The sequence below is a fragment of the Anser brachyrhynchus genome (assembly GCF_964034855.1).
Source record: "Anser brachyrhynchus genome assembly, chromosome: 11".
In the NCBI taxonomy this organism is placed as follows: domain Eukaryota; kingdom Metazoa; phylum Chordata; class Aves; order Anseriformes; family Anatidae; genus Anser; species Anser brachyrhynchus.
In genome coordinates this window covers 14,782,877-14,805,542 of record NC_137706.1, presented here as the reverse complement: position 1 = coordinate 14,805,542, position 22,666 = coordinate 14,782,877, and the positions used below count along the sequence as shown (strand labels likewise).

Here is a 22,666-nt window from a genome sequence, read left to right as displayed (position 1 = left end):
GTTGAATATTCTCTGATTTGCTCTGGATGAAATCTCTCATCAGATCCCGCTGCTCTTCATGGCAAAATACCCGCAGGCAACAGAGTCCAATTTTTACCCGTTCAGCTTCAGGCATAAATTTGCTGTTTTCAAAGTGGAAACAGGATCAGATGGCAGAGAGAAGGGAAAAAAAAAAAAAAAAGAAAAAAAAAAGTCCTTCACCAGCTGTGAAAACTGCCCTTTTAATTTTCATGAAAAGATAGAAAGAAATGTTCTGCTGGTTGTTTCATCCCTCATTGGTGTAATCGACAGAGAGCATTTCCTCTCACTCATCAACTCTAAGGTGTCATTAACTGCTGGATCCGTTTTTAGCTTTCCTCCTTTTCCCTCGGTGAATTACCTCCTTCGAGATATCACCTCTTAAATTCACGTTCAATTTTGGGGGGCAAGTTTTATCTGTTCTGCCTGTGAGAGGAAAATGGTTTGTTCCTCTTGTCCTACCCAGCTTTCTCCGTTGTGGTAAATCCTCTACCTGTTCCTGTTACTCCACTTTGAGGTCTCCCTTCAGATGTTAGTCGTTCTGTTTTACATCTAAACCATACCTCATTAAAACTGTGCATCAGTCCAGATTTCTGCTCATTACAACAGGCAGAAAGCTCAGCTTATGGGAATGCAGTTATAATGAGGGCAAAGAGTATGGCTCAAAAACAACTTCTAATAGCTCATTAGCAAAAAAAAAAAAAAAAAAAAAGACTAGTCAGACACCGCTGTACTTTCCACGTTCCTTCTAAAGATCTGAAAGCCATCCCCTTCTCAGCCCGTGGAGGTTAGCAACGTTTAGTCTTCAAAATCAAGGCAAAGCTGTCTTCTGTGCTGAGGACTGTCTCACAGCCTTAGAACTGTCCTGGACTCCCATGTCCTGTGATAATATCTGCAGATTTCCTGAGTCACTTAACGTGGTTGCTCGGTGCTCGTTTGTCACCTCCTCTACACCTGCTACATCTGGGAAGCAGCGAGGGGAGCCAGCACCGCACACTGGCAGCCCAGCTGCTGATGCTCCCTGCTCCCCTGTCCCGGCATGGATCCCGTCCTGCCTGATGCTGTCTCCCTGCTTTTTCTCACTCCTGGTTGTTGGTTTGGGATGTCAGCCTGACCCAGATTTGGAGTCCAGGTAAAATTCCAAATATTTGCCTGAGTCCTGCCAGTGGGATTCTAGTCCGGGCTGGTGATGTATGACACACAGAGAGTTTTGCTCTGTGTGTGTGTGAAAAGAGAGAAATAGAGAGAAGCCATCAGGCTGGCAAATAAGTTTTAAGCGTCCACATTGACTCTGGTCTTCTTCCCCACCTGGGTAACATGCAGCAAAAGCAGCTATAGACCTAGAAATATTATAAAGAGCTGCTCGTTCTCTAATCCATAGAGGAGCTAATGTCATTGCCTAGGCTTTACTCTGCCCTTGCTCAAGCAAGGCGAGTAAACACTGTGTAAAAACTGTAAAAACGGAGCAGAGACCTTAGGATTTATGCACTCGTTACCTTGCAAGACCATCTCTCAGGATGAAGCAATTTGCACGGTGAAATATCAGTGCACTAAAAAGCTTAGGAGGAGCTTCATCGAGCTGGCAGCCCTGCCTATCAGAGAAAAAGACTTCATCAGCGGTGGTATTTAATGCTCAACTTTTGTCTCCATTCAGTGCAGGCTGAAAACGTAACATTTTGACAGTCTCACGAGATCCTGTCTCTTTTTAAAGGAGAGCTGACACAGAGGAGGACTTCTGAATGGGTGATGTCTGGCCTTCAAAGGACTGAAGAGCGATTATGCCACAACTAGGCAGTGCCCCAGCCTTGGGGACAGCGTGGCTGTCTTCATCTAGCAGGCATGAATCCCGTGCTGCAGCTGCAGGGCCATGAGGGAGCTGCTTGCTTCGGCACCCTTCTCGCGGCTGAATGTGCTGCCCAGCTCGAGATAAGCAGGTATCAGCACCCCTGGAGGAATATGCTCCTCGGTCAGAAGGAGGAACACGACTATATTTGAAAGCACTTTATTTTTAGCTCATCATTCATAATTTTGCTTGTGTACGTCACGGTGACTCACGCTTTGTTCCTCCTTACTCGACCGTGTGCCTGCAGAGACAACAACGTGATTGCTTGTTTAATGCACGGTCTCTCTGTTTGAGAGCTTGTTGTTTCAGCGAGGTCTGGGAGCAGCAAGGGCTTCTTCTCAGCCAAACACTTTCATGCTGTGAGAGTTTGTTGAAGTGTCTTCTTTCTTTCTTTTTTTTTTTTTCATAAGAAATGTGGTTTTAGTAAAATGCAGATGTGGTAAATGCATATGCTCTGGTCACATATGTCTGAAAAAAAAAGGCCTTCAAACAGAAAAGGAGCTCTTAACACAGTGCAGAAGACACCATCCTGTGCACCAAATCCTGTTCATCACATCACTGCCAACCCCCTAGCAGATGTTCAGTCCAGACGATTCCCCAGAACATCTGTGCCATATCCTCTACCTGCTGCAAACCACAAAACACCTCCCTGCAAGACCTCCTAATAAACTGCAGACCCTGTGAAGAAAACACAAAACCTTTGAAATGATAGCGTATTGCAGAGAAAAATGGGAGAGATCAAAGGCAAAGAAAGGAGCAAAGAGTTCCTAATGGTTGCCTCGTGCTTTCTCCATGCACTGGTACTGACTTTTCCTAATGTAAAGCCATGGCAGTGGGCTAAAAACAACCCCTTTTTGTTACCCAGGAGCTCACGGCTCACCTAAGCCTTCTTCGATCCCTCCAGTGAGCCATTAGAGCACCAACTGTTGTGAGGTTGTTTTAGCAACAGTTTGAAAAGTGATTTTTTATGAGCTGTTTATTACCTTCTCAGATTTATTATGTTCCATTCAGACCGATTATGTGGAAAAAAAAAAAAACTCTAACAAAACATGACCTAAAAAAAAAAAAAGGTTTCTAAAGAAAATATGGACCAGCGTTATTTTTCCTTTCTTCCTTCCCCTGCTCCCCCCCAAACTTTTGGAATAAATGTCAGAATTAATTTAAGTCAACATTGCCAGAAGCAATCATTCATCTTGAATATTTCAAACTTGGAGTAACTAAATGAAAGTTCCTGAGAATGAATGTAGTTGCAGGAGGAGATTTGTGAATCTGCTTGTGAATCTAAGCCGGTTTTCTGCTTCTTCCTATCTCAGAAATCTGAGATCAGTGTCTCTGGTTGGGCATGTAAAAGAGGACATACCTTGTGGAGCAAAACATTTTCAAACTTTTAAAGATTTTCCAGGAGTGATGGTGCTGATGGGGACCTCTCCACTGTCCAAACCCACATCACTGCCACATGTTGCACCAAGCAGAGCCTGTGGGAAGGATTTCCTCTCCAAGGATACAGGGCTGTGCAAATTAATGTTACACCAGGCTGGTCAGAAGCATCACAGCTAGATGGGAAAGGGGAGTTCTTCTTCTGCCAACAGTACTAATCTCTGTGCTTGCACTTTGGATAAAAGATGGCCTGTTGACAAATTAATTTTTTTTCCTATTTACCCTGTATTTTCCTTTAACAGTCCCAGCTGGAGATCAAAGTCAAATTTTCAGTTGACTTCCAATTTGTGCTGTGCTTTGGAAGTGATTTTTTGGGGAAGTACGTGTGCAAAGCAGGTAGCCAGTCCCCGACATGGCTGCATCAATCCTGCACCCCTCGGTCCATCCTCGGCAACGAGGGAAGTATCCCCTCCACTCGGTGCCAGTGGGAGCCCTGCTGCTGACTGCAAAAAAGGCTCTGGGAATTGCAAGACCAGGCCCTGGGAAATCCAGCGAGACTGAAAGCTGGCCACCTGGCTGAATGTTTTAGCTTTCCCCTGACAGTTAATGAGATTAAAGCCCAGGAGGATTCCCTGGCAATTACAGCGGATGATGGGAATTTGGCTCCCGCGCAGCGATGAGCAGGGCTCACACGAGTGGCATCCTGCAGGGAGGGGGTGGCAAGTCTTCGTGGGAGAAAATGTGCGCCCTGTCTGTGTGGGGCACCAACGTGTCCCTGGCACATCACTGCTGGTTGCTTTTTATGCTTCTTTTCTGGGCTGTCCGTTGAGTGAAAAGGCTGCAGAGAACAAGCTCTCCTTCAGCCCTTAAAATGGTTTCTCTCGGGTTGAGCTGTGGCATCAGGATAGAAATAAAGATCTCCAGTCTCCACAGTAATTAATACCCATCCATCAGCTTTAAGAATCACCTGTGTATAATAAATGCAAGAAGTTAAACATCTTGCTGCTGAGCCTCTGCTAGTTGTCATCTAGGCAAGACAATTTATGGCACCTTTCCCGAGCATCCTGTCAAGGGCTCATTCGTGTAGCTCCTCCAAAGGCCATACGCAGCCTTGAGAATATAAGAATTCAGAGATTTGCCCTCCTGCCTTGTTACCCTGCGTGATCATTTCTGATAAGTGTTCTTGTTTAATCATTTCCCTGAGTAGAGCCCAGGGTTCTCTTGTGTTTGTCTGTGTCATATTAATAAAGGTCCATTTGGGAGGATGCTGGGGGTGGAAATGATTTGACCGAGGTTAAGTAACAATTGTACAAAATTGTTTTGACATTATGTTAATGTCTGCTTGTGTATTATCCCCAATTTAAAGTTAATCACCAAAATTACCGTTGCAGTTCCCAAAATCTAATGAAATAAGATTTGTTGAGGTGTGAATAATACAGAAATTGAGAAGCACGCAGTCACTATAAAAAAAAAGGAAAAAAAAAATTAACTGCTAGCTTTAACTCTCTGAGTGCTCATATAAACTGAGGTGTGTTCACAATAAATCAGACCTTTACCACTTGAAATTGTGCTGGTGACGGAGTGGGGTCTCGGCAAAGTGTCCTGCTCACGTGCCTGGATGTGTGCACAGAGCCTGGCGCAGCAGGGTCCCACTCCGTGTCTCAGCTCAGGGGCATGGCCAGACTTTTCATGTTAATAAATATGAATTGGTGCTTTAACGGTCAATGGGTTCAATCATGGCTTGGCTGTGCTAGGATGAACATAGCTGATCTGGGAAGATAAAGACAGACCACTGCTATCATGAAAAAGCATTAAAAAAAAAGAAAGTCATTATCATAAATTCAAATAAAAATGTTATAGGTAAATGGTAGCTACAGGAACTGAAAAAGATGGAGGAGTCTGTTTGCTTCTCCTGTTACATCTGAACGAGTATGGGCAAAAAGGAGGAGGAAGAATGAGGAAGCATCAATGCTGCACTGACATGAGAGCATGGTCCACAGCCCACTCTTAGCTGAATTTCAAAAATTAGCTAACTCCTTTCCTACACAGAAGCTTGATGCAGGAATAATTTAAAGCAAAGGATGTCACAGTATATGAAATTGCAAAGAGGATTTTAATATATGTCTCTGTAGAAACTGGAAAATGAAAAATAACTCTGCTTTTGAACCAGTGCTTTAACCACAGGAAGAAAAAATACAGTAATTAGGTTTGGGGAAGGGTGTCCAAGCAGCACACCTACAGGCTGCCTGCTCTTAGATATTTGAGTAGGGTATAATGGGAAGGGTGGGAGAGCAGCTAGGCTGTGGGCTCAGCTGAGGGGAAATGAAGCTGGAGACAGTGCTACCATCAAGGCTGTGTGGTTTAGGGTGAGCCTGCAGGGAGAATAATGCTCTCTGCTTCATCTGTACCATTTCGGGCCCTGTAAGCATGTGCAGAAGGAAAAAAACAAGCAATGTGTGGCTGTGGCAATGGTGCACAAAGCAAAACACACGGATCCAGCTGCACAAAGAGAAGAGAAAAAAGTGTGAAAAGAGCCCAAGAAAGGATGGAGGAGAAATCAAGCTCAGACAATTGCAGCAGCTTCCCTTCAGAGTTGCTCCAGGCATAACTAAAAGTTGCAACGAATTACCGGCCTAGTAGCATATTCTTATGTCCAGAATGAAGTAGAAGAAAGACAAAAATGATGCAAGGTGCTTATAAAATCCATTCTAAAAGCAGGTGTATATCACTTCACACTCCAAACTGGCTAACTTACTGGGTGAGGCAGCAAGAATCACATTTTTGATAGAAAATTCCAATTTTCACATGCAAAAGAAAACAGTCTGCATTTTCGTCTAGTTTTCTTGAGACTGTGTGTACAAAGATAGAGTCAGTGACAACCTGACCTGTCCCAGCACAGTAATTGCAGCCAGTTTTGTGGATAACAAGTACAATTTCAAGTGCGGAAACAAGCTTGAGAAAGGCTGAAAACCTGATCCTCCATACGCCTCAAAAAGCTACAGAATAGCTGCATTGTTGGCTTTAATAAATTCCCTATGGATATTTCAGATCCTCTGTAAAGTGTTTTCACAAAATCCTGTCTCCAAATTCTTCACCTACCAATCTCTCTAAAATGACCCTTGGCCTTCCAGCCGCTTTGGTGTTGGGACTTTTTCTGTGACGTCCAAATGGGGACATTTTGATTCACAGAGGTGAAAATTAAAGATGCTTTTCTCCTTCAATTTTTCCTGATTTTGTACAGTATGGTGGAGCCAAATATCAATCAGGGCAAAATCAATAGCAGAAATATGAGAAAACGCCCCAGGCAGAGTGTACTTCACGTGTGGCCTCTGTAGATGTATTTCAAAAGGAAAACTAATATACTGAATTATTCCATGAGTTAATGGAGTTGAGAATATGCCCATTGCTCCAATGGTTCGAAAGGAGGTAAATTTTAGAAATGTTGGCAAAACCAGGATCATTCCACCCTGAACTTTCAAGTTGAGGTTCAAAAATCTGTGGGCTTCTGAGAGTTTGTGTAAAGTTTCTTGCCTCAGTAGTACTATGAGGAAATTGAGATCGAGAATGCGTCTTCTTCTGGTTAAAATGGCATTAATGCCAAGCTGTGTGTGACAATGTCACCTTCTTGTAGATAGGAGAATAAGTATAAGCCCTTGCAGTAGGACAACCACCTATGGTCACACCAACCTGTCTGCAGCCAGTCTGGATCACGGAAGCCAAATAGGCCCAGGCTGGGTTAATACTGGGCTGGGAGTCCAAGAAGCAATTGCAGGTTCTGAAGGCAGAAGCTGGGACGTTGTGGCCACAAATGCAAAGCAAATATTAAACCACAGAACAACAAAATAATTGGAAAACAGTAACAAGAACAAGAACAAGAACAAGAACAAGAACAAGAACAAGAACAAGAACAAGAACAAGAACAAGGACAAGGACAAGGACAAGGACAAGGACAAGAACAACAAAAAATCTCCTTCGGATCCCATTGCTCCTACTAATCTAGCAGTAGGCAAGGCTGAAAAGGAAAGAACCCCACAGTGATTAGTAGAGATTGTGTATTAGCTAAGGGTCTGGGTGCAGCTCCATCAAAATAAAAACCAGAACTTTTTAGGAGACCTTCATCCAAACTTGGGCCACAAGCAGGCAGCAGGTGTAATCTAGAACATTTTTATTTAATCTCCCCTTTTTTTTCAGTGTCACACAGAACAACCCAAGTGTCCCAGAACAACCAAGTGTGTTTCATAAGCTGACAGTTACCTCCACTGGGCAGAGGTCTTCTGAACACAATTGCTAGTCTAGTTAAATCTTTCTACTATATGATAGCTCAGAGCAACTTCATTTTCTAATATGGTTTTGTTAACAGAGAGTTTTCCACAACCAAATCAAACTGCTCACTGGTTCTTAGCAAATGCTAATTAGACATGATTTAATACCTTGGGAACCCTTTGCCTTATCTTTGACATGACCATTTTGCTTTTAATTGGAGAAGGCTTTGTGGACGGACTGGTGCCAGCTCAGCCATATTTTTTCCTCTGATTATCAGCCTCAGCACAACCCTCTTTAACAAGCGCTCAAAGTTCATTGGTACTTTTGTTTTCTTGCAGAAGCTTCTGGGAGGTTACTAAGAAACTTAGCATGTTTGTAAGGCTATGTTATGATAGTATCTAACACACAAGGTTATACAATTCATTTAATTTATTTAATGTGCTTACAATGAAAGCCACAAGCTCCACCTTCTACCTACAGCTGATTGCCTGTAGTGGCTGTCAACAGCCAGGTACAGCATCTGTCTGCACAGTCCCAAACTTGCCATGGCTTCAGACATGGACAGACAGCCTGCTTCAGCTTTAGCTTTGCTCTGGCTGAGCAACCAGCCTTCAGGTTGTGTGGGTGAGTTTGGCTAGCCTCTCCCCACAGAAAACAAATCATCTGCAAACTGGAACTCAGGCCAGCCTTGCTGAATGGTTAGCAAAATGTTCGCTTAGCCTGAAGCTGGGATTTGTGTTGTCTGAGCCAACTTTCAAGAGAGGCAGCAACAGTTTCTAGTGTTGGGTGGATGCCAGGCGGGTTATGGAAGTTATGAGCAAGTGTTGAGGCCTGTTTCAGACCCAGATTTCAGGGATGCAGGCTTAGCAAAGCGAAGCAGGGGAACTTTCTCATGTAGACCCCTGAGAACTGAAACTGTAGTTTTCAGTGCTTTTTTCTCCCTCGGGATCTGGCTGTCAGCTGGGGCCTGTTTGCACATCACCCCAGGTTTGCAGATACATCCTAGACTTCTGAGACAGAAGTCATTTCATTTAGTTCTTAATGGCGGTGCTTTAGAAACCACAAAGTTGCCTGAGAAACTCGTGCTCACAGGTCTCCTTAGCTGTCTCTCCAAGTTTCCTTCCAAGCTTTATGGCTTCTCCAGACACACTGGGCTACTTTACAAATGGTTTCCATCAGCAGCCAGCCTAAAAGCTGCCCGAACCACTGTCCAGTCCTCTGTTCTCAAGGATTAAATAGTGCATGAAAGCTCTGGCCTCTGGTGCATTTGCTCTGCAATGCCCTCTTGGGCTCTGTCCTGTTTTCTGCACCCTGTCGTGGGACATGCTTGAAGTTGATAATTTTCTGCCTGTAGGATAAGGGTCCTTCTGAGCCTGGAATAATAAGGCATTGAGAACTTTAAGACTATGGAAACACATGGGCTGAGGGAATTTACAGGTTCAGGCCATGCACAGTAAGCCAGAGACTTTATGGCCGAGACTGGCAAGTTGGATGGGAGAAGGCAGTCTTACGGTAAGTCCTGCTTTGTCACTGGCCTGGTCTGCTGCTCAGGGAAGAAAACAGATTATTTCTGATATAAAAATAAGATCAACAGTAAAAACTCTTCATGTTGGTTTAATCGTCCCGTTTTCCCTTGGTCCTCCTTTTGCAGACTTTGTAAACCAGAGAACTGTGTTGCTTGGCTGGCTATGAGGGAAAGAGGTTAATACTGAAGACTACACAAGGTTCTGCAATTAGACAATTTCTTTGTAGCATAATGTAGGCGCCAAGATGACCTCAGAGGCCTTTTTTTGCTGTTGCAGAAACATATTGGACAGGTTTTCTCAGCAGCTGTGCATTAGCGTTCCGTATTTAATGGGCTGATTATAAATTACAACAGCTACCCTAAGATCTTCCCATCACTCTGGATTTCTTCACAGCAACTTTCTTTCTTTCCTTCTTTTCCCTTGCCTCCAAGGACTGCTTTGCAAATATGTGCCATTTGGTGGGAAAGCAGATGGGGGGAATAATAAAAGTTATGTTTTATGGATTCATGAGAAGATTGCTCTGTATTTTTTCTCAAAAAAAAAAAAGCTAAAAAATAATAATAAAAATAACCCTCCTCATATTTCTTTTCAGGAAAAGAGGTTTCAGGATAGCAGTGCAAGACTGATAGCCATGGGAAAGATAGAGGTGAGCATACACCACAGGATCTGAAGATAGAGAGATTTAGATAGAGAGATATTTTTTAGAGCTTCTTATACAGATGGATTTTTATTATTATGTTTTGCTGCACCTTGGGCTTTTGTTTATATTCTGGTTAATTCATCCCACTTGTACTATCTCCCTCCACATGACAAACTCAATAAGTGGTCTATTTCTGCTTGCTGGACTGCAAGCTCATGGAATAAATTTGGGGAGGAGGAAATTTGGGAGAATCACGGTCCTCTCACCCACCTGGGAGAGACACACACCTGCTTGGCAGAGTGCAGGGACCTCCAGATTAGCAAAGTGGCCCAGCTGCTGGGCATCGGTCAATCACTTGCCTTCATTTCCTCAGCACACTGAAAAGACCCATGAAGGAGGTGCTAAATTTTAGACTTGCTTGAGAAAGGAGAAGGGCTTTTCTCTCAGCCTCTCAATGCTAGCTGGCTTTAGTTGTGAGATGTGTTGTTGCTTTTGATTCCACTTTAAACAGTTTCTTATTTGTAGTTTGCATTTTTTTCTTTATGTTTTTTTTCTTTTCTCTCATGTTGTTTCCAGAGGAAGCACTGGATGGGGATTGTTGGTCTGGTGTGAGTAACTAACAAAAGCTATGTTTTGATCAGGTATATTTATTTTTCTAACTGTTTCCTGGGGGTAGCTGGCATCCTCCATGCGTTCTTAATGGATGTGTAATTTTTCACTGAGAAAGGGATGCTTTTTGTGATAGAAGAAAAGGGGTACAAACACCTTTCCAGCTTTGTTGTTGTTTCCAGGTCCTATGATCTAATGGGTCTCAGCCCTACTTGCAATAGGGGCCCCCCAAATTTTTGTGTGGTGTGATGAATCCTCTTGTAAGAGTTCATGTCTCGGTTTGCTCTCTTAACTACCTGTTATGAACTCTTAGAAGAGATCCATGGATCCCAGGAGTCATTAAGTGGCAGATTGAAAACGCCATTTGTAATTGTTTGTGAGCTAAGCCCAGAGCCTAAATATTTTTGGCTGACTTCTGAGCTTTGGCTCTTTCTCTTTTCTTCCTCTTTCCCCAGTGCATCCCTTCCATCTCAAGGGATCTGGAGATTCCCAGCCCAATTTTAGGCAGCTAAAACAAACTCTTTTTTTTTTTCTCAATTATGTTTCAGGCTTTTTGGAGCCTGAAACACAGCAGGAGAGCCAGACTAACACAAACCAAAAGCACATTTGCTAACCTGGCCTTTATCCTTAATGTGAGCAAAAGAGCTGTTAGGATGAGGTCAGTGGCACACAGCACCTCTGAGTTGGCTGAGATGTGATGGTGTGACAGCAGCCACCTGACCATAGGGACAGGCATGGGAGTGGGATTTTTCCGAGCAGAAAACCACTGAAAAGCTAAACTGCCCAGGCTGAGATTGATGATGAACTTGTGTCTTTTAGACCTGCTATCTATCTGTTGTGTGTATCTTGCTCTAAAACTGGCACACTCCATAGGTGGTAGGAGTAGTTTGCTCTCAGTTCAGAAGAAAATACGCAATGCCTAATGTTAGGGAGGATCTTGAGACCAATGGAGAAAAGGTTGTAAAAAGATCCGATGCCTGTGTTTGTCTAACATTGATTTCCAATTGGGAAATGAGGTGGATGTTTTTAACAATAGGATGATGAACCCCTGGAGCAGTTGCCTAAGGGATGTGGTAGGCTCTCTTTTACTAAAATCCAATATATTAAGTTCAGATCGCTTTTCTGAAAGAGGTGTTTGAGCTCAACAAGAAGTTCCTGGGCTCAGTAAAAGACCTCTGGGTGAATTTTTATATCTACAAGTAAGTAGGAGGTCAGATTAGGTGATCATAATAGTCTTTTTTTTTTTAACCTTCTGAGTTGAAATCCTTGAGCATGTACTTTGTAAAAGTCAAATCAAAAGGATGAGAGAGGTCTTAAAGCCAAATATTGCCTGCCAAACCCAATTATCAGGACTGCAGTTCAAAGTGGTTCATGCCCTTGCTGGGCCAGAAGCATTTGACCACTGATTATAGCAAAAGATGTAAGTGCTAGGAGAAATGAGAGGGCTGCAAGAGAAGGGCTTCGAAGTGTAGGAAATGTGTACTTTCTCCATGTAGAGACAAGACTGGAGAGCAAAGTGAATTGCCTCAGGCTAAGGAAGTGTCTGCTTTTCAAAGAGGACCTCCCAGAAGGGTGCAGGTCCCACTGTGTTCACACTATGGTAGGAAAACCTTGGCGGCAAGGAACAGAGCCAGGAGCTGCAAGAAAGCCACAAGGATGGCTCTGAGCATGGGTGGAAATGGAATGGAAGATGGGCAGCTGATGACAAAATTATAATGTGCATCAAAGCCCCTGCTTCATCTTCTACTGCAGCAACAGCAGCACAGGTGGACACGCGGCAAGTTATCTCACACCTCCAGGGTTTCCCTGCAATCCCTTGTAAGACTGTGAGAGGAGCTTTTGCTTCCCGGTGTAGCAAGGAGAGAGCTGGCAGCTCCATTAATGAGCATTTGCAGCCAAGCCTGTCTTGTATCCGATGCACTGCATGCATACAGGTTATGAATAATTTCTTCCCTAAGAAATGAGCCCAGGTTAAAAATAGCCCCTGCATTTAGCTGCTTGCTGCCTCCTTCCTGCTTGCTGAGGCCGGAGAAGTGCTGGCAGTCATTTTCAGTGTGGAAATGTTTAGAAGCTAAAACTCTCTGGTGTCTCTTGCCAGTGTGGGGAGCTCTGGAGACAACTGTGGGGCAAGCAATGGAGTCTGGTTTTCTTCTTACCCTGGCCTGGAAGGGAACGTGTCTCTGGAATGAACTGGAGACAACTGCTCTGTTACATGTTCAGTTCCAGCCTTGACTCTCTGCTGAGGCTGTTAACGAAGGGCCAATTAACATTAGGCAGTTTTGTGATGAGCCTTTCCAGCTGGGGCTGTGGCAGGGCTTGCTGTACATGGGAAGGTGCCCTGCATGTAACACTATCTCCCTGTTACCATCCATGGTGAACTTGTAAAACGGGACATGTTTGGAGGGTACATGGGGACACTTCCACTTGTATGTCCCTGCTTCTCTTCTGTGGGATTAAATCTGCTATGGCCATAGAAAGTTGGAGGAGCTGCAAGGTTAGGGCCTTTCCTTCTCCACCTAAATAATGCTGATGCTTTCTCATTAATTCTCAGCTCAGGGCTTGCAGAAGGAGTTTGTCATCATATGAGAAGCAGGGGCACAGATAGCTGGTAACAAACAAGGGCTCCCTCATCACCTGCTGACCTGAAGGACTAAGTAATAGCTTCTAACGGCACTGTAAGTAATGACATATCCTGCAGTTGGCAATGAAATAATCAGGATTAAGCCCAAAGGCATGGTTGAAACCATGCAGCTCACACTGTGGTGAAGGGAATGAAAACAACCAAGTATTTGCTTACAGGACTGTTGATGAAGTGGTTTTTACTTTGACTAATCAAAGCTCTTGAGGTGTGTGGTGGTTGGTAGATCTTGCCTGAAGAAGCAGTGAAGGCTTCTGGTCTCTGCTTTGAAGGAGAGAAGGAAAGGAAATTCAGGAAGAAAAAAATAATAAAAATAGCACTTGAAATACCAAAAACTCTGTGAGAGATGGCTTGTTTGTGAGTTTCTGGCATACAGATCTCCACACAGAAATCAATCATTGGTGAATAGTGCTACGAGTGTGAGCGGGTTGATTTTTATGCTAGTTCCAGAAGGCTCTGAGCCAAGTACCAGGTTCTGAGACAGCTTATTTGGAGCCTGAAGGGAACTGAGGAGCTGTGGACCTCCATCTGTATTATCAAGGCCATGGCGACACAACAAGATTACTGTCACCAAGTAAACTCCTTCCTCTTTCTCCAGTACTCTGAAAAGATGCCATGTGATTGTTTTGTTGTGGTTTTTTGTTTTTTTTGACGTTTTTGAGCCTGAAGCTTTGTCCCCTCTCTCCCCAGTGAAAACCTGAGTGGCTCCCTGCTCATCAAATGCACCTATGCCTTTTCTGTAGCATCCTTCCTGTAGAATTCTCCTTGTGAGTATCGTCAAGTCCTGCCACTTTCTCTCTTCCTCAGCCACCACAGCAATACATGCTTAAGGTTTCACTCAGTCTCTCTCCCTTGCCTTGTGGCTATGCCTTGTCTGTTCTCAGCCTCGGGGATTCATTGTAAAAAATGATCCAGTTTTCAGAAATCACAAGGTTCTGTGTCCTCCACTTAATTATTGTTTTATTTTAATAAGCAATTATGTTTTGAAGGCACCTCAGGGCTCCAGGCGTTAACCACTTATCACCTGCTGAGTGATTTAGAACTAGTGAAGCACATCCCATTTGCAGGTTGGAATAAGGCCTGAATCCTATCACCAGACAAATGAGTTCAGAAATACTCAATGTTTGTAGCTCATTGCTTAGGGATTCAACCCCTGGCCTTCAGAGAGGGTCTGATTGTGTGCTGGAGGGGCTGTAAGGATGCCTGTTCCCTTGCTGTTCTGATAAGAAGCAAAGGGCTCCTTAGAGGGTGTGAAAGGGAGAAGGCTATCTGTTGGCTCTTCTGTACTATTTGCTTTGCCAAGTATCTTCCACAAGTCTCTCTCAGTTACAGACCACAAAACCCTAGCTGTTAAATCAACCCACAGCTTGGGCTTCCCATGTGTGAGAGATTTAAATCACCTCGAAGGTGAGACCTTTGGGGGGGGCAGGAAGGCAGTGAGTCTCAGTTCCAGAACGGATGTGGAAAATGTGTGCAGTCTCCCAGGGCTGAGACATTGGGTACAATTATTGGTTTGTCTTCAGGACTTATTTTCCACCAAGAGGCAATTTGTTGAGCTCACTCCAAGAGCCTGAAACTTGCTGGCTGTAGCAATTTTCAGGAATAAACCATGAGCATTTCCACAGATTGCAGGGTGCAGTGCTCTGAGCACTAGTACCTTGAAGAGCGGAGACCTGGGTTATCAAATACTGGCTGGCTTTTCTCTGCAGCTTTTATGACCTAATGGTTTCTTTATTGTCCTCCCGCATCTCCTTGACTTCCAGGTGGCACAGTTGGAAGCCCATTTGAAAGCATAATCCCATTACATCTTCTCTATTTTTATGTCACACAGTAAAAACACAACGCAGCAGCTAGGCCTGCATTTAACTCCTCGGCTGGAAGGCTCAGCAGCCCAGCCTGTGTGCGCTATAGAGCATTATTATTGACATTATCTACAGTGTTAGTCAGCACATGTGCCATATGCTCCAAGGTCTACATCCTCCACGTATTGACTGACTCGTTTAATATTTTCCATATGGGGTCTGTCCTCAAGGTTCCACACAGACTCTGAGGTATTGGGATAATAATGAGAAGGATAATAAATGTAATAAGGGGAACAAGAGGGCTGAACCTTGCAGGGAGACCCTGAGTAGCATGAATAGGAGGCTTTTTAATGCATTCCCTCCTCTTGGGTTTGGAGATACGGAGCAAAGGAGGGGTGGACATGAGGTGAAGTGAAAGTGGGGATTATAGAAAATGAGATAAAGGAGAGAAAGAAAAGGATAGAAAGGAGAAAAAGCTAGAAAAGGAGAAATCCCATGTCCTTGTTGTGGAGAACTGTTTCCTCCCACTTGCTGCACGATGTGCCCTCTGGGTGTAGTAAACTTTAAAGAGTCCTTTCCATGTTGAAAATGCTTCTTTAAAACCATAGGTGCTCTGAATTAAATACAAGGTAGAAGTTCCTGATGAAGAGTATGACTGCTACTAGTTGTGTTCCCCAAAGTAACATAAGCTGTTCTGCTGCTGTTCCACAGCTCCAAGCTCTTGGCCCATGTGGGTAATGCCTCCAGCCCATTTTCTTCTCCATGCTTCCCATTTTTCCAGCCAGAAAGAAATGAGGATGGGAGCTCTCTTTTTGGAGAAACACAGCCATTTCTAAGCAACTGCCAGCATGAATTACATTTCAGAGCATCCCTTATTGTGTTCTCACCTGTGCATCATCAGAATGGGCCCAATAAAAAGCCTCATTTCTCTTTATTTCATTGTGAGTTTTACCTTCCTTTTCCATTTGACCTTCCACTGTCATCCTCTATTTCCTTCTGGCCCTATGTCTGCTCTGATTTAGAGACTGATGGTTCCAGCATATCTCTTGACAGAGAGAGAAGGATTCCCAGAAGACTCTGTGTCTGAGCCCAGAAATGTAAAGTTTGCAGGGGCTGGTCCAGCAAGGTCTGGGTAGTACTTGGTTGGTGCCTGCCTCATTCCCATCCAGCCTCAGGCTGCCTGGAGCCAGCTGGGCTAGGATGTTTCAGTTCTTTTCTGCAGCCCACTTGGTGTTCTCAGCTTGGATTTGAGGCACAGCTCAGCAATGTTTACCTGTCACATCTGTACCAGGCTGGGGATAGCAATGCTAATATTGCAACACCTTTAGCAGAGCTCAGTGATAGGATTTGACCCAAATTGCAGAGGGAAGAGAAGCAGCTCTATAAAAACTGAAATTCTTCTGGGTGACAGGTTTCTATTGAAAGCAAATAAATAAAGTCAGGTATGAAAGGGGCACATTCTGATTTTTCTCTTGTCTTAGTGTAACTTGAATGTGATTTTATGGGGCTCAGCTAAGCAAGCACTGCAGGGACCCTGAGGAACTAGGCTGTGTTTGCTGAGAAGGCAACGTCATGCTTCCACAGCACTAGGAGGAAGAGCGGTGTGAATGAGATTGCATTGAATCAGCCCCCTTTCTCCCTGTTGGAAGCTTACAGAGTATGGAAATGCACTTGAAATCAAATAGACATACCTGGACTTGCAAGTTGTGTGGGTATTTTCATTTTCTTGCCCTTCCCAAGGGCAGAGCTCAATGAAGAGAGCAACAAAATGTACCAGCTTTATGTGGCAAGGCTGATTTTTTTGAGGGAGGGGAGGAAGAGAAGGCTGCAGGGGTGGCCTCTGTGAGCAGAGCCCAGAAGCTGCCCCATGTCAGATCAGAGCCAGCTCCACATGACTCCAGAAGGGACCCGCTGGTGGCCAGAGCTGAGTCAGTGAATGGTATCAGTTATGCCTTTGTGACTGAAGATTTAAGAAATGGGGGGAAAAAAAAAAAACAGCTATGCAACAGCAGCTGCTAGAGAGTATGAAGATGTAAGAGAAGCAGCCCTGCAGCCCCCAAGGTCAGTGCAGCAGGAGGGCAGGAGTTGCTCCAGGCACGGAGCAGAAGTCCCACTGTGGCCTGTGGAGATGCCCCTGGTGGTTCAAGCTGTCCCCCTGCAGCCTGTGGAGAGGCCCCTGGTGGAGCAGGCTGTCCCCCTGCAGCCCATGGGTCCCACACGGAGCAGATCTCCACACTGCAGCCCGTGGAGGAGCCCCCGGTGGAGCAGGTGGATGTGGCCTGGAGGAGGCTGCGGCCCATGGAGAGCCCCCGCAGGAGCAGGCCCCGGGCCGGAGCTGCAGCCCGTGGAGAGGAGCCCACGCAGGAACAGGGGGGCTGGGGGGAGCTGCCGCCCGTGGGGGACCCGTGGACAGTTTGGGAAGGACGGCATCCCGTGGGAGGGACCCCACGTGAAGCAGGGGCAGAGAGTGACTGTGAAGGAGCAGCAGAGACAGTGTCAGGTACTTACCGCAGCCCCCATTCCCTGCACCACTTGGGAAGGAGGTGGAATAGGGTGGATGGGAGAGAAGTTTTCAGCTTGCTTTTAGTTTCTCACTGGTCTGGCCTGTTAGTAATAGGCAATAAATTATATTAATATCCCTACATTGAGTCTGTTTTGCCCCTGACAGTAATTGGTGACCAATCTCCCTGTCATTATCTCTACCCTTCAGTCCTTTTTTAATGTGTTTTCTCCCCTCCTTCCTTCGAGGAGGGAGAGTGAGAGAGTGTGGTGGAGTTCAGCTGCACAGCAAGGTGAAGCCACCACACTAAAGTGCCCTGGGTCTGAGTTGTTAAAATGGGACTAAGCTCTAAACCAGTGTGCAGACCTGTCAGGGGTGATGAACTGGGGCAAAATTAAGGTAACAAAATAGTGGACAGACTTGGCTAAAGTAGAAAGGTACACAAAATTCCTTGGGTGAAGATAATCTAGCTGCTCATCATCAATACTTAGATATGATATATATCTAAGAGCATATGATCTATCAGTACTTATGGACACATTCCTACTTGAAATACAGTCTTCCGATCTAGCTATTGTGTTTTCCTGCAACTAGGAAGCATGGTTTCTTTGAAACAAGATATAGTCTTCAGACAGCTGAAGGGACTCCCTTGCTGCCCAGCACTCAGGGTGATAGTGAAATATTTGCAGTTCAATGGGAGATGCTTTTAGGGCTGCATGAAGGAGCAGCAACCACTATGTATGGAGCAATTATATAGACATCAGTTTATGCCTGAAGATCTTGAACCTGCATATATAAGCTAGACAGAGATACAGGGTTTGTCCTGATTAGTGATGGAAAAAGATGCATGTCTGAGTTGCATCAGAGCATAATCCAAAGGATTCTGAATGATGTGACCCTTTGGAGAGAATTGTGAAATGCAGATATTAGAACTGGAAGTGAATCTTCATGAGGGCTTATGATCCTCCTTGTGCTTGTCTTATGGATGCAATATAAACATATTTCCTTCATGTGCTTTTTTTGTTTGTTGTGTTATTGTTGAAATGGGGTGATGTTTTCCATACTCAGTCTTGGTGGATGTGCCTGGGGTAGTGATGAAACACAACCTCTGTAGCTCAGCATTTCTGTCCCCATCATCTCTATACAAGGCTTGGGCTGGAGGATGAGCGACTACTCAATATTTTATCCAAGCCACAGGGGAATGGCTGGTGAAACAGGAGGGACACCTTGATAGAAGAGCCATTTGAAGGAATATTAATTAGCAGGCAGCCAGTTCTGGACAATTGAATCTCAACTCCAGATGTTCCCATTCTGACTAAGTGCTTTAGCAAAATGCTTAATTGATTACAATCTTGTGAGCTCTGTGTGTGTGTGATAAAAACCGAGACTGCTGAGCTAGGGGGATTGTCTGTTGATAGCAACACAATGCGGTGAGTATTTCCTCACCTTTTAAAACTCATTCTTTTTTATCATGGGGAAACCAGACTAGGCTACAAAAAATGTTCTTTAATTTATGATCTTTATTGTAGTCACTGTGCTAGTTAAAGTCACTGAAGGCTCAAGTATACATGGATGAAATAGACACATCTGTGTTTGGCCTGAAAGGCCTTTGAGCCTTGTTTAATGAGGGCCTGCAAATTTAAAGCCTTCTTGATTTCTGTACATCTATATAACAGGTACAAGGACAGGGGGGTAAATTAGAGAAGAAATAGGCTGTTGGGATGAAATGAAATCAACCTGAGCTTTTGCCCCAGGCTGTAATTGAACCAGAGCTGAAGTTCAAATAAGAATTTTATTTTTTTTTTTAACCTGGCCTTTGAGTTCCAAACAAGCTCAGAAATGTCAAACAAGTATAAAGGGTTGTTACAGCTGACATCTTGGATGGAGGGGAAGGAAGGGAAGCTGCAAGGTAAGGGAAGCTGTATAACAGGTAAAGTGATACTTTGCAATGAGGTTATATGGTGCCAGATATTTGACCTGGATTCTTGCAATTGGGTGGGAAGAGGTTTTTGTTTGTTTGTTTTTTGGCAGATCAGATCCAGCTTCTGGTGAAATCACAGAGATCTCTTCATTTAGGTTCAGTGGAAGCTGGCATGACCGTAAGGGGGCATGATGCTCACAAGAAAGTTCTTCTCATGGTGACTGGTAGGCTTGTTATGAGCCAATCCATTGTGGTTTCTCACCAGGAAAATGCACTGATTTCAGTGGAAACATCTCTGACTTCTTTGTCTTATTCCTTTTGCGTATTATAAAAGCTAAACTGAGAGTAGTAGAGGAATAAAACTGTTGAATGCTTTTTCTAAAAGTATGGAATATAGTTAATAGACAAGACTGCATAAAACAGGCATATTGGTTGGTAATATTAGTGTTTTGTGCTGAGAGAGCAATTCTATATTTTATTTTGCCTTTTCTCTCGAGAGTTCCAGGGCATGAATTTTTGCAGCATTAAAAGCTGCTATGAAGACCTCAGTGCTGCCTATGACCTTTTGAAAAATATGGAATTTAATAAGAGAAGGGGATCTGAATCTGATTTGCTGAAATACCCAACTGCTTATTCCTTATCATTTGGTTTTGCTGAATGCATTTAGTCCAGGTGGGGTTGTTCATCTGTGAGCAACAAACTAACAGCTTAAGTCTCTGCACCTGACCTTCATGTTTCTCTGTGGCTTAAGAAGGTTCACACCCCACTTAATTTGCAGATGCTGTCTGGATATTTCAGTCTGATATCTCCATATGTGTGGCAACAGGTAAATGAAAATGAAAAGCCAATTTTAGGGCAGCTGCAAAGCAGAGACTTAATAGCTCTAATATGAGAAATTTAGGAGTAATGAATTTGTTCTTTTGAAAAATAGCATCTATTTTTAGTTCTCAAAGAGCCTTGTTTTCTAGGGATCAGTGACAGGCTGTACTGCCAAGGTGTGTAGGTTGATTTTGGAGAAGCATCCAGCCAGCTTGCATGGGGGTTGATGTCTTGCAAACTCCTGAGAGCACACTGGCACACGAGACTTCCTATTAGACTTGTGCTATAAAAGCTGTAGCTGAGCTGTTCCTTTTAACAGACAGTCCTAATCCAGCCAGCTAGAAGGGAGTGGCAACTCTGGAGGAATCCAAGATGCCTTGGCTTCCCTTCTCAGTGACAAACTGAGCATGCTTCCCTCCTAGAGCACTGCTTCAAGCTATGCAGGGCATCCTGACACCAGCATTGATGGGACAAAGGCTATTTATGTGCAAAACAAAAGAAAAGGAGGTGGGATTTTTTCATCTCAGTTTCAAGTTCCATTGATCTTCAACAGAAACTGTAACCTTTTAGGCCATGAACTGACTGGCAAGAGCCACAATCTCTCATGGCTCACATGGGACTGAGATTCAAATACCCAGAATGTCACAGAGTCAGATTTGGGCATCAAATCTGAGCCTCTGGCAGGGAGATGTCAAATTCTGGGCTGAACCTCTTCTTGTTTGTTAGTTCCTGAGCTCAAAATGACAGACTGCTCCTACAGCAAACAAACTGCTGCTCCAAGAGAAGAGATCAGTGGGAGCAGTTGGGTATTGATGAGCAAAGGCTGGGAGCCTGCTCTGCGATGTTTAGGTCTTTGTGATAATAATTAGATCTTAAAATGTGTCAGTTCTGCATGAGGCAAATCATCAGCGTAGGCCAGGAGCATGTTTCCATGGGAGTCTGTCTGTGTGATTTGCGTAAGAGCTGTCTAATACAGCTGTGACCCTGCATAGCTGTATCTCAGCTTGAAGGCTATGGGAGTGGAACAGAAATGACTGGAAAAGGAAGGACTCTTGCTACCTCCTAATTTCCACTGTCTTCGCCACTTCTGACTTTCATAAAACCTTCCCCCACGGAGCTGCAGCCAGTGTTGCTGATGTAAAGGCAGTAAGGAACACAGCCAGGGTCCAAGGGTATTCAGATAACAGCTTTCTTTTCCCGTCAGAAAAGCTGTTGCCTATAAATTACCATTTGAATGTTTTGAGAGAGCATGTCTCTGTTGCTTCTGTTTCTGCCATTTCTCCGTCAGCCTCAAAGGTTTTCATGCTCTGAGGAAGGCCGAGGCTGATCTTTTTGGGGAAGAGGAGTTGTTGAGGTGGCCAGGGATAACTGCAGAAGCAGGGCAAGGAGGGACGGTCATATGAAGTGTAAACCCTGAACTGATGCAGCATACTAAAGTCATGCTTTCTGTGTGAATTCATGTATTCACGTTATCCAGGGGCACCATGGCAAGCAGCCTCAGCAGGTCACATCTGCCTTCTGCAGATCAGCAATGCAGGGGGAGTTTCTCCTTCCCATGATCTCCACCTTCTCAGGATTGATTCAATCTGTGTTGAAGAGGCTGAAGAGGAGGATTTGCTGACATCTTCGGTTTTCTCCAGGATCTATGGCACAAAATTACAACTTACATTCAAGACCACTGCCATTTTACCTTTTACACTCTTCTCTCTTTTCCATTCTAGCCTTCTCACTATTGCCTACATGGAGTATCTATAACTCTTTCAGCTTTTTCCCCTTTTGTTGTTTCCCCATGCTTGATAGAAGTTGGCTTGGAATACGTTTCTTGTCCATTTGGGTTTAGAGCCTGGATGGGTGTTTGCAGAAGGACTCACACATCCTATTTCATTAGGATTTGGGGTAGGAGCTTGTTGAAGACCTGGACATGGATTCTGCACTCTGCTCCTCTGAACAGGATGACTGCTGCTGTCTGACAAATGGGGAGGATCATGCAGATGCTGTTGCTGTTGGCTGTGAGACCAATGTTGCCAGTACTCAGGCCTGTCTCTCTTGAAGGAATCGGCATTACTACCAGTCTTTATCCCCCTTTTCAAAGCCTGTAGTTTCAGGCTAACCTTTCAAAGAAAAGAACAGTGCAGTTGCTCTTGCGCAGCCCCTGATCCACCAGCATGACCTCATTGAGAATTAGGTCAAAGCTAATGCAAAATAGGTGAAGCCTTGCAGAGTAGAGAATACCCAGGGGGACTCCAGACTCAGAGAGCAAACTGCTTTGTCACCATATTAAATCAAATCCACAACACAGCTAGTTTCTGCTAACGTGCAGTCTGCAGAGGCTCTGGAGGATGGGGGAGTGAGGTGAGAAGGGATCTGAGGAGCTATTCATTTTATTTGTATGCAGTAAGTCTTTTTTTCCTACCCCTGTAGGGAAAGATAAATGCATGCAGCTTCTGGAGCCTGAGGTTGCTGAATTCCACATGGATTTGAATGGTCTCATCATAATTGTGTCTTGGGAGCTCATCAGGCCTCACAACCTGATGATATGCAGTGCTGGAGAAGTCAACAGAGAAAACAAGCATCCCATAGAAACAATGGTTGTAACTTACCTGGCCACTGCCAGTGCAGTGCCATGATTACTACTTCCACTTGGAAGTTGAGTCCAATATGTATGGAGGGAACCCAGTAAGTCAACGAGGGAAGTCCTGGAAGTCCTTTC

At 44.4% G+C, this 22,666-nt stretch overlaps 1 protein-coding gene across 3 annotated transcripts in view; it reads left to right on the top strand.

The window, feature by feature from the left end:
- The window catches only part of LOC308200775 (uncharacterized protein), a 114,863-nt gene that overhangs the window by 50,750 nt on the left and 41,447 nt on the right, over window positions 1-22,666 (top strand). Inside the window, exon 1 of one of the 3 annotated variants that reach the window (XR_013955795.1) lies at window positions 18,629-18,646. The exons of 1 other annotated variant lie outside the window; for it this stretch is intronic. The gene's annotated coding sequence lies outside the window, so the exon portion shown is untranslated. One more of the 3 variants, XR_013955796.1, reaches the window with a different exon arrangement.